Raw genomic sequence first — 13,061 nt, forward strand, 5'->3', positions numbered from 1 at the left:
CACGGCTTCTATTGCATTTCATGAAGCAGATTGTAAAATTCTACGGAAACTTGTGGCTTTCTGATAGACAGTGATAGCTGCATACTTCCGCCTTCTGCTACCTTCCTTTTATCACCGGAGTAGTATTCCTGCAGACGAACATGGAAGTGACTGCTTTAGTATGCGAGCAGTGGTAAGTTAAAGTGCTCTGTGGGCCTGTGAGACCCAACCCGTAAAGTCGTGTAAGTTTTTTTTTTTTTTTTTTTTTATCATAAGCATTTTAGTTTTTCCATGTTAACCGTGTACATAAAGAAGATTATCATCATCATCATCATCATCTGTTTACCCTCCAGGTTCGGTTTTTCCCTCGGACTCAGCGAGGGATCCCACCTCTACCGCCTCAAGGGCAGTGTCCTGGAGCTTCAGACTCTGGGTCGGGGGATACAACTGGGGAGTATGACCAGTACCTCGCCCAGGCGGCCTCACCTGCTATGCTGAACAGGGGCCTTGTGGAGGGATGGGAAGATTGGAAGGGATAGGCAAGGAAGAGGGAAGGAAGCGGCCGTGGCCTTAAGTTAGGTACCATCCCGGCATTCGCCTGGAGGAGAAGTGGGAAACCACGGAAAACCACTTCCAGGATGGCTGAGGTGGGAATCGAACCCACCTCTACTCAGTTGACCTCCCGAGGCTGAGTGGACCCCGTTCCAGCCCTCGTACCACTTTTCAAATTTCGTGGCAGAGCCGGGAATCGAACCCGGACCTCCGGGGGTGGCAGCTAATCACGCTAACCACTACACCACAGAGGCGGCAAAGAAGATTATAGGGTGATTATATCTTAGCGTCTTGTCCAAATCCGTGGTTTAGTTAGCCTGGCTGTCTTTCACCTTAGTTCCTTAAAACCCAAGGAAATGTTAAAAATACCAGCGCATGGGTCTCACAGACCCAACCCGTGCATTGGCGGGCTAGAAGAGTGAGTTTGGCAATGCCTGGCAAACCTCAACACAAACCGGTACAAGAGGATCGATTAAGTATTTTTTTTTTTTTTTTGCTTTACGTCGCATCGACACAGATAGGTTTTGTGGCGACGATGGGATAGGAAAGGCCTAGGAATGGGAAAGAAGCGGCCGTGGCCTTAATTTACAGCCCAAGCAGTTTCCTGGTGTTAAAATGGGAAACCACGAAAAACCATCTTCAGGGCCGCCGACAGTGGGAATCGAACCCACTCTCTCCCTGATGCAAGCACACAGCTGCGCGCCCCTAACCACACGGCCAACTCGCCCGGTTATAATGAAGTATCGGTAATGTTATCTATGATATGTTATCTTCTTCTACTACTACTTCTTTCCGATGAGGCCTGCTGAGGACCACGTGCCAATTTCAATTCAGTTCTTCATACTTTCTTGTTTTCTCTTCCGCTCCTTCCAATATTCTCCTTTCACTATGCTGTTTCCTTCTGCCCTCGGACTACTTCGCACCAGGCTTCTTGTTCAATCATCCTTGGAATCCTTCCATACTTACTACCCTCTTTCTAAAAATGTCTCTGTCCATAGTTTCTTCTTCTCTTATATTATTTCTTTCTAAATCTTTCTTTACTGATTGGATCCAGCTAGTTGTTATCTATGTTCTTATTTAGGTTATCTATAATATCAATAAGGAAAGTTAGCATACTGATTTATTACGCGTAAAACTTATAATATTATAACGTAGGTAGCCCCGTGCGATGTCTGAGTCAACGATTAACTGTGAGCAGTTGAATATGTCATATCAATTTACACTTTAGTTACCAGATGACAGCAGCAACATAAACAAATACACTATAGAGTATATTATACACTATAGTGTATTTGACTAGCCGGCCCCGTGGTGTAGGGGTAGCGTGCCTGCCTCTTACCCGGAGACCACGGGCTCGATTCCCAGCCAGGCCAGGGTTGTTTACCTGGACCTGAGGGCTGGCTCGAGGTCCACTCAGCCTACGTGATTAGAATTGAGGAGCTACCTGACGGTGAGATAGCGGCCCCGGTCTAGAAAGCCAAGAATAACGGCCGAGAGAATTCGTCGTGCTGACCACAAGACACCTCGTAATTTGCAGGCCTTCGGGCTGAGCAGCGGTCGTTTGGTACGCCAAGGCCCTTCAGGGGCTGTAGTAACATGGGGTTTGGTTCGGTTTGGTGTATTTTACTTAAAGCAATCTCCTACAAAAGTGCTCTCACTTGGAAGACATGAGTACTATCTGAACTCTGAAGGTGTCTGTGTATCTGTAAGCTGCTACTAGTGACAGTTCCCACTTCCCAGTTACTGTTTTCATTAGTACGTTATTCTGTTGTCGATATTCGGTAACCTGTTATTTTTGTCCTCGTTATATTTGTAACAGTGACAGGCATGAAACTGTGACAAAGTAACTGCTACGTTATTTTTCAGCCATCTCTTAATTTATAGAAACATGGATAAAAACAATGTATGGGCATTAAAGCTCAAATAGAATAGTGCGTTTTTAACCTTACACTAATCAATCCTCTCCGTACATCTATTTATATCTTGTAACACAGCTATATCCCTCGATTTTTCGCAGCAAAAATGTCTACAACGGAATCATGGAAGCCCGGATTCTTCCTACAGCTCTTCAGGTGGTTCTTCTCAATTGAAATTAATGACAATGTGCTTGCGTACTTCTTAAATTAGTTTTTATCCGCTTCATTTCCAAGAAAGATCGTTCGACAGAGGCGCTACTAGCAGGAATAGTCAAAATTAAAGAACAGAATTTGGTGGCTTCAGTTAATACCACATTTAATCCCGAACATGTCAAATATGTATTAAAGCTCTAGTATGCAGGACTTCTTAAATTCTGTTGATCGATAGATGACCGACAACTCGGTTTTGAGTACCAAGACGTTGAAGTAGCTACCACATGATTTAACCAGGGACTCGAATGGCCGACCAGGAAAGGAGTTCGTGTACGTTTCAAACAAGTCGTCCGGCCCCATGGCTAAATGGTTAGCGTGCTGGCCTTTGGTCACAGGGGTCCCGGGTTCGATTCCCGGCAGGGTCTGGAATTTTAACCATAATTGGTTAATTTCGCTGGCATGTGTCGTCTTCATAATCATTTCATCCTCATCACGACGCGCAGGTTGCCTACCTGCACCTGGCGAGCCGAACATGTCCTCGGACACTCCCGGCACTAAAAGCCATACGCCATTTCATTTCAAACAAATCAAAATCCAAAGGTGAAAGAAATTCCAGCTTATTCATTTCGAAAAAATCGGTACGTTATATATTGCCGCCTCTGTGGTGTAGTGGTTAGCGTGATTAGCTGCCACCCCCGGAGGTCCGGGTTCGATTCCCGGCTCTGACACGAAATTTGAAAAGTGGTACGAGAGCTGGAACGGGGTCCACTCAGCCTCGGGAGGTCAACTGAGTAGAGGTGGGTTCGATTCCCACCTCAGTCATCCTCGAAGTGGTTTTCCGTGGTTTCCCACTTCACCTCCAGGCGAATGCCGGGATGGTACCTAACTTAAGGCCACGGCCGCTTCCTTCCCTCATCCTTGTCTATCCCTTCCAATCTTCCCATCCCCCTACAAGGCCCTTGTTCACCATAGCAGGTGGGGCCGCCTGGGCGAGGTACTGGTCATACTCCCCAGTTGTATCCCCCGACCAAGAGTCTGAAGCTCCAGGACACTGCCCTTGAGGCGGTAGAGGTGGGATCCCTCGGTGAGTCCGAGGGAAAAGCCGAACCTGGAGGGTGAACAGATGATGATGATGATGATGATGACGTTATATATCGAACCATTGTATCTCAATTGGATCAATAATTTGTCAATTTACACATCACCAATTCGCTGCCTTTAAACTTTAACTAAATTTTTATTTGACGAAACTGATGAATGTTCGTTTGTGCACTGCCTCCAAAACAAATAAAATTTATCACGTTTGTCATTCATAAAACTCTTGAATTCATAGACCTTGGTAGCACAGTACCTTATGTTGTTAATTTGGGTTTGTAAAATGTTGAACAAGATTTTTGCTTGAGATAATACAGATGATACTAAATTTTGTAGAGTGGTAAAGAACCATCTCGAACAGGTTATTGTTTCCCTGTCCCGTTCTTCGGTGTTGCTTATGACTGACTTGATGAATGTCTTCAGATCCTCTTTTCTTTACTTCTGATATTGAAAATTCACAGCCTGTTTCCAGTCATTTGACCGAGCCAGGAACGGAATGAATGAAGTCACTTCTAGCGGCGAGGATGGGAATTGTGTTGGCTGCCGAAGCCTGTCGCACTCCTCTGGGGCAATGATTAATGAATGATTAATGAAATTATACTGGACAGTGTTGCTGGATTTAAAGATAACAGGGAAAACCGGAGTTCCCGGAGAAAAACCTGTCTTACTTCTGATATTACTTCAACAAAACTACAGTATCTGTATGTATCAGGCGGGTCGGGGCAACTGATGTTAAATGCTTAGTAGTAAGCGCCTGAAAGACGGCCTTTCTCATTTTAGCAAAACAGCTGAGACTGAATCAGTTATCTCGTTCTGGATATCATGGGAAGTACCAAGAAAAGCAGGAGGGGTTTCCAAGTTGTTTCGTAATTTTTCATCATAAGTGGCTCTATAATGGAGCAATTCAACGCATTTTTCTCTATTGAGTCGTGTTTTTCAGTATGGCTCCTAAAAGGCTTCTCTTGCTTCGCCAGGAAACAAACAGCATCTTTTTTTTTTTGACAACGAATGAATGAATGAAAACCTACAACCTGTTTTCCAGTCATTGACTGGGTCAGGGATGTAATGAATGAAACATATATAGGCCATTAGTACAATGGGGTCGCCACTCCCAAGGTGATTTATTGATGAGTGATAAATGCTATGAAATGATAATGGAGAGTGTTGCTGGAATGAAAGATGACAGGGAAAACCGGAGTACCCGGAGAAAAACCTGTCCCGCCTCCGCTTTGTCCAGCACAAATCTCACGTGGAGTCGCCGGGATTTGAACCACGGTATCCAGCGGTGAGAGGCCGACGCGCTGCCGTCTGAGCTACGGAGGCGTTACACAACGAACTAGCCCTAAATACCCATTTGCTTTAATTTTTTCTTTAGGTTTGTCCCAATTAATTTTGAATGCAAGGTTTAGGGATTCATCCATTCTAGTGCTACCAAACTTCAGTAAAGCTATTTTGGAATTAACATAGTCTACAGACTGTTCATATCATGCCATTAGTACATAATAACTGTTAACATCACAAACTCCATTTGTTGTCCAAACATTCGTGTCTGTTGAAAATAAAAGGCAAGGCTAGTAGTACAAGGAACACGTCTTCTTAGAGCCACACAACCATGTATCAATTGTGTACCAGGAATTATCAAAATTGCGCATTTTGCTTATTCTTTCTGTTACCATAGCTGATATATTAGGAGTGGATCTCCCATTGTCTATGATTTGTGTCTAAGCAGCAAGAGTTCAGCTAGAGAAGGAATGTGTTAATAAGTCCTCAATAACACAACCGCATTCGTCCTCCACCATAACTGAATCTCCCTTTAACAACAAGAAAGCTACAGCAAGCACAAGACACGCTCCTAACGATCACCACTGAATACTGCATATGATTACTGTCAAGAGCGCCCGCAGGATCTTTTCCGGGGGGAGGGGAGACACATTAACGATTTTCTTGAATATAAAAACCGATATAACGTCAAACAACATTAAATTGTTTACAGAAATTTCGGGTTATAACAGATGCTAGATGACTGTCAGTAAGTTCAGTTTATGAAATAATCTGGTATGATATTAAACAATTGAACATAAATATTTTTAGAAATTCAGGGGGGGAACCCCCCCTTTGCCCCCCCCCTTGCGGGCGCCAATGATTACTGTTACGTTAGCCTCTCGACTGGGGCAAACACACGAGCCTCATAGCCAGCACGGTCAGCTCTGTGCAGTGTTCCCGGTTGCACCGAATGCACAAGCGCGCCCCGACTGGATTCAATCTCCACATGTTTGCCTCGGTGAAAAGGCAAACAGACCGCACAGTCGGCATATCTTTATCATGTGACAGATGCGAAGCTTTCGTTACTCAAAATGATATTTGTCTTTCTTTCTTTCTTTCTTTCTTTCTTTCTTTCTTTCTTAGTCTGTTTATCCTCCAGGGTTGGTTTTCCCTCGGACTCAGCGAGGGATTCCACCTCTATCGCCTCAAGGGCAGTGTGTTAGAGCGTGAGACTTTGGGTCGGAGAAGGAGGACCACAGTAGTATAATTGGATGGTTCTGCCGCCACCGCCACCGCAGTGCTCCCAGGGGCCTCCTCCACCGCCACCGCACTGGGGGGCCTCCTCCACCGCAGCCAGGGGCCTCTTCCAGTGCTGCCAACTTAACCTTACTAGCGCGAAATTTGAATTGGTAAACAAAGCCACGTGCTTTTTTTGACAGCCACGTGCTTTTTGACAGACAACAACGTATCGCTAACCTCACTGCTGCCATCTTGACGGGCCTAACCCTCAGTGCTACCAACTTAACCTAACTAGCGCGAGATTTGAATCGGTAAACAAATCCACGTGCTTTTTTGACAACCGCGTGCTTTTTGACAGCTATTACCGACAACAACGCATCGCTAACTTCAGCGCTACCATCTTGACGGGCCTAAACCTTAGTGGTGCCAACTTAACCTCACTAGCGCGAGATTTGAATCGGTAAACAAATCCACGTGCTTTTTCGACAGCTGTCATCCGCCATCTTTAATCAACAGAGCACCGTGCTGCCCTCTTTAGTTGAAATGTGCTGGCGGATAATTTGAAAAATGCATTTTGATAGCAGCCATCTTTAATCGACAGAGCACCGTGCTGCACTCTTTAGTTGAAATGTGGTGGCAGGCAATTCCACGTGACAGCAGCCATCTTTAATCAAGAGAGCACAGTGCTGCACTCTTTAGTTGAAATGTGGTGGCGGCAATATGAAAACTTCTACGTGCTCTTGTTTGGAAACAAAGCCACGTGCTATTTTGACAGCTACTATCCGCCATCTTTAATCAAGGGAGCACCGTGCTGCACTCTTTAGTTGAAAGGTGGTGGCGGCAATTTGAAAAATTCCATGTGCTCTTGTTTGGAAACAATATCACATGCTTTTTTGACAGCTACCATTCGCCATCTTTAATCAAGAGAACACCGTGCTTCACTCTTTAGTTGAAATGTGGTGGCGCCAAATTCGAAGTGCTTTACAAACTCACGTGCTTTTTCGACAGCTGTCATCCGCCATCTTTAATCAAGAGAGCACAGTGCTGCACTCTTTAGCTACATACCTTTGAAATGTGGTGGCGGCAATTTGAAAAATTCTACTTGCTCTTGTTTGAAACAAACCCACGTGTTTTTTGACAGCTGTCATCCGCAATCTTTAATCAACAGAGCACCGTTCTGCCCTCTTTAGCTACAAACCTTTAACATGTGGTGGCGGACAATTTTAAAAATTCTTTTTGACAGCAGCCGTCTTTAATCAACAGAGCACCGTGCTGCTATCTTTATCGTAGTAGTAGACAATTTCTACGTCACAGCTGTCACCTGCCATCTTGCATCCCAAACCTCAGTGCTGCACTCTTTAGCTACTGCCTTTGAAATATGGTGGTGGATAATTTAAAAATTCTACAGCAACCATCTCTCGACGCTAATTGCACAAGATGGTGGCTATACATGACTCCTTAAGGGTGCTTACGCAAGATGGCTGCTATACATAGGTTCTTATGAGACACCCTTGGGATGCTTGCGCAAGATGGCGGCAATACATGGCTCCTTATGAGACGCCCTAGGGATGCTTGCTCAAGATGGCGACTGCTCTAATGAGACGGCTTAAGGGTCCTTGCACAAGATGGTTTGAGACGCCCTAAGGATGCTTGCGCAAGATGGCGGATACAATATGGCGGCTATACACAACTCCTTATGAGACGCCTTAAGGGTGCTTGCGCAAGATGGATGCTGCTCTTATCAAGAAAGCTAGCTTAGAGGCTAACGTGCCGTGCTAGTTCGATTCATTAAATTTGGGGCTTAAATGCAAAATGTTAAATATCTCGAAAACGGTGCATCGTAGAGCAAAACGGACTAAATTTTTCTGCCTAATACTCACGTTCGCAGTATGAGGAACATGATAGCATAAGAAAAACATAGTCTAATGATGAGATCAACGGTTCGGTTCCTACTTACGCCCTTTTGCATTTGCTCTGTTTTAGCTTGATTGAAGCAAGTTTTTGTAACATGATCAGGTCTAGCTATGGTAGATAGTATAACGTGCTATGCTGGTTCGATTCATTAAATTTGGGGCTTAAATGAAAATGTTAAATATCTTCAAAACGGTACGTCGTAGAGCAAAACGGACAAAATTTATCTGCCTAATATCCAGGTTCGCAGTATCAGGAATATGATAGCATAAGAAAAACATAGTTAAATGATGAGATCAACGGTTCGGTTCCTACTTAGGCCCTTTGGCATTAACGGCTATCTAATTCTACAAGATGGTGGCTGCTCTTTGAGACACCTTAAGGGTGCTCGCACAAGATGGCTTGAGACCCACAAGGGATGCTTGCGCAAGATGACGGACACAAGATGGCGGCTATATATAGCTCCTTATGAGACGGCTTAAGAGCGCTTGTACAGGATGGCTGCTGCTCTTATGAGACACCCTAGGGGTGCTTGCGCAAGATAACAGCGACAAGACAGTGACTATACACAGCTCTTCATGAGAGAGCCTAGGGGTGCTCGCACAAGATGGCGGCTACTCTTATGAAGAAAGCTAGCTTAGAGGCTACTGCGCAAGATGGCGGCTGCTGTTATGCATGCGGTGGAGTGCAATTTGAAATTCTACGTGCTCTCGTTTGTAAAATTCCACGCTAACCATTTAGCCGAACGACTTGTTTGAAACGTACACGAACTCCTTTCCTGCTCAGGCATTCGAGTCCCTGGTTAAATCATGAGGTAGCTACTTCAACATCTTGGTACTCAAAACTGAGTTGTTGGCCATCTACCGATCAACAGAATTTAAGAAGTCCTGCATACTAGAGCTTTAATGCATATTTGACATGTCTACTTCTTCTTCTTAATCCGTTTACTCTCCAGGGTCGGCTTTCCCTCGGACTCAGCGAGGGATCCCACCTCTACCGCCTCAAGGGCATGTCCTGGAGTTTCAAACTTTGGGTCGGGGGATACAACTGGGGAGAATGACCAGTACCTCGCCCAGGCGGCCTCACTTGCTATACTGAACAGGGGCCTTGTGCAGGGATGGGAAGATTGGATGGGAAAGGCAAGGAAGAGGGAAAGAAGCGGCCGTGGCCTTAAGTTAGGTACCATCCCGGCATTTACCTGGAGGAGAAGTGGGAAACCACGGAAAACCACTTCCAGGATGGCTGAGGTGGGAATCGAACCCACCTCTACTCAGTTGACCTCCCGAGGCTGAGTGGACCCCGTTCCAGCCCTCGTACCACTTTTCAAATTTCGTGGCAGAGCCGGGAATCGAACCCCTGTGACCAAAGGCCAGCACGCTAACCATTTAGCAGGACGACTTGCAGCTAATCACGCTAACCACTACACCACAGGCGGACACATTTGACATGTTCAGGATAAAATGTGGTATTAATGAAGCAACTACACTCTTTTCTTTAATTTTGACTATTCCTGCTAGTAGCGCCTCTGTCGAACGATCTTTCTCGGAAATGAAGGGGATAGAAACTAATTTAAGAAGTACGCAAGCACATTGTCATTAATTTCAATTGAAAAGAACCACCTGAAGAGCTGTAGGAAGAATCCGGGCTTCCATGATTCCGTTATAGACATTTTTACTGCGAAAAATCGAGGGATATAGCTGTGTTACAAGATATAAATAGATGTACGGAGAGGATTGATTAGTGTAAGGTTAAAAACGCATTATTCTATTTCAGCTTTAATGCCCATACATTGTTTTTATCAATGTTTCTATAAATAAGAGATGGCTGAAAAATAACGTAGCAGTTACTTTGTCACAGTTACATGCCTGTCACTGTTACAAATGTAACGAGGACAAAAATAACAGATTAACGTACAAATGAAAACAGTTTTTTTTTTTTTGCTAGGGGCTTTACGTCGCACCGACACAGATAGGTCTTGTGGCGACGATGGGATAGGAAAGGCCTAGGAGTTGGAAGGAAGCGGCCGTGGCCTTAATTAAGGTACAGCCCCAGCATTTGCCTCGTGTGATAATGGGAAACCACGGAAAACCATCTTCAGGGTTGCCGATAGTGGGATTCGAACCTACTATCTCCCGGATGCAAGCCCACAGACGCGCGCCTCTACGCGCACGGCCAACTCGCCCGGTTAATGAAAACAGTAACTGTGAAGTGGGAACTGTCACTAGTAGCAGCTTACGCATGTCTTCCAAGTCAGAGCACTTTTGTAGGAGATTGCTTTAAGTCAAATACACTAAACCAAACCCCGTGGCACTACAGCCTCTGAAGGGCCTTGGCCTACCCAGCGACCGTTGCTCATCCTGAAGGCCTGCAGATTACGAGGTGTCGTGTGGGTCAGCACGACGAATTCTCTCGGCCGTTATTCTTGGCTTTCTAGACCGGAGCCGCTATCTCGCCGTCAGATAGCTCATCAATTCTCATCACGTAGGCTGAGTGAACCGCGAACCAGCCCTCAGGTCCACGTAAAAAACTCTGACCTAGCCGGGAATCGAACCCGGTGCCTCCGTGTAGGAGGCAGGAACGCTACCCCTACACCACGGGGCCGGCTAGTGAAGTACGCTATAGTGTATAATATACTGTATAGTGTACTTGTTTATGTTGCAGTTGCCATCTGGTAACTAAAGTGTAAATTGATATGACATATTCAACTGCTCAGGGTTAATCGTTGACTCAAACATCGCACAGGGCTACCTATCATAGATAACATAACATTACCGGTACTGCATTATAACTGGGCAAGTTGACCGTGCGGTTAGTGGCGCGCAGCTGTGAGCTTGCATCCGGGAGAGGGTGGGTTCGAATCCCACTGTCGGCAGCCCTGAAGATGTTTTTTCCGTGGTTTTCCTTTTTCACACCAGGAAAATGCTTGGGCTGTACCTTAATTAAGGCCACAGCCGCTTCTTTCCCATTCCTAGGCTTTTCCTATCCCATCGTCGCCACAAAACCTATCTGTGTCGGTGCGATGTAAAGCAAACAACAACAACAACAAAATAATAATACTTAATCGATCCTCTTGTCTCGGTTTGTGTTGAGGTTTGCCAGGCAGATCATCATGTTTTCGTGTCTTCTATCCTTGATCGGGGCATTGCCGAACTCACTCTTCTAGCCCGCCAATGCACGGGTTGGGTCTGTGAGACCCATGCGCTGGTATTTCCAATATTTCCTTGGGTTTTAAGGAACTAAGGTGAAAGACAGCCAGGCTAACTAAACCACGGATTTGGACAAGAAGCTAAGATATAATTACCCTATAATCTTCTTTATGTACACGGTTAACATGGAAAGACTAAAATGCTTATGATTAAAAAAAACTTACACGACTGCACGGGTTGGGTCTCACAGGCCCACAGAGCACTTTAACTTACCACTGCTCACGTACTAAAGCAATCACTTCCATGTTCGTCTGCAGGAATACTACACCGGTGATAAAAAGAAGGTAGCAGAACCAGAAGTATGCAGCTATCACTGTCTATCAGAAAGCCACTAGTTTCCGTAGAATTTTACAATCTGCTTCATTAAATGCAATAAAAGTCGTGTACCCCTGGTGGGACTCGAACCCACAACCCCCGGTTTAGGAGACCGATGCCTTATCCATTAGGCCACAGGGGCTATGGCGTTGTCGCTTCCTCACTAAATATATCAGATGAATAGATTGATTATTTATAGTAGACGTGTGACAAACGTTTTTTTTTTTTTTTTGCTAGTTGTTTTAGGTCGCACCGACACAGATAGGTCCTACGGCGACGATGGGACAGGAAAGGGCTAGGAGTGGGAAGAAAGCGACCGTGGCCTTAATTAAGGTACAGCCCCAGCATGTGCCTGGTGTAAAAATGGGAAACCACGGAAAACCATTTTCAGGGCTGCCGATAGTGGGGTTCGAACCTACTATCTCCCGAATACTGGATACTGGCCGTACTTAACGGTTATTTTTGTGTAACTGCTATATCTGTCTCTGCTACAATAAAGTAACAGTTAAAAATAACGTCCAACGTTGCTCACCTTTTATTGGCCACGCCTTCAAGTTTCTCTCCTTACAGTTGTGTTGCGAAGTCTCATTCATTCACTCGCACAGGCGTCTTGGGTGAGACTGAAAATGGACGTTTCTTCGTAGGTCTAAGAAAAAGGAGTGTTATGATGTCAGCAATCCACGTGATATGGAACGAGTTGCCGCATTATTGGAGGAAGCATTATCAGATGATGACATTTACTGTGGTTTTCCTCTCGTCGATGCATAGCGATGATAAAACTGAGGAAAGTATAGAAGGAAAGAGGAAGCCTGTAATAGTCACATTCTATAATTCAGCTAAGGGTGGTGTAGGCTGTGTAGACGAAAGGACGGCTCGAAACACCAGACGTTGGACAATAGTGGTCTTCTATGCGTTGCTGAATATTACAGGCTTTAACGCATATTTAATATTCAGAGCCAACAACCCTAATTCTCCAGACGCAAGGAACAGAATAATTGTTTTGAAGAAACTCTTGTTTCTTCTAACTCAAGAACAAACAAGAGAAAGAGCTGTCTCAAGATATCTTCCTAAGAGCATTCGCGATACTGCAAGAAGGATATCTGGGCTGAGGGCAGAAGCAGGACGTGAAAATGCAGAAAATAACAGAGGACGTCGTGCATACTGTAGTCAGAAAAGACCCGCTACTCGTGCTGTTTGTGCAGAAAGTTAATGTATCCTGAACTCTCCGTATTTGTGTGCAGTGAATGTAAAGCTGAAATGTGTTCCAGTGAACATTCTGGATCGTGAAGATTAGGTTATGACGATTTCATAAATTTTGACCTGATAAGTTCTGAATTTTGTGATCAAATAAAATGCTGTGTGTAAATTTGCAGTGGTTAGAGAATTGCTTTGTAGAATGTTAAGTAAGTATTAATCATCAACGGTTTTGTGA

General features: G+C 44.9%; 1 non-coding gene across 1 annotated transcript; it reads right to left on the reverse strand.

Annotated features, from left to right (window-relative positions):
• Nucleotides 1-11,698: 11,698 nt before the first annotated feature.
• Nucleotides 11,699-11,771, reverse strand: TRNAR-CCU (transfer RNA arginine (anticodon CCU)). Its single transcript has one exon. It is a non-coding gene; the product is annotated as a tRNA-Arg (tRNA).
• Between the last annotated feature and the right edge of the window lie 1,290 nt (nt 11,772-13,061).

This window comes from Anabrus simplex, chromosome 8, assembly GCF_040414725.1.
Source record: "Anabrus simplex isolate iqAnaSimp1 chromosome 8, ASM4041472v1, whole genome shotgun sequence".
In the NCBI taxonomy this organism is placed as follows: Eukaryota; Metazoa; Arthropoda; class Insecta; order Orthoptera; family Tettigoniidae; genus Anabrus; species Anabrus simplex.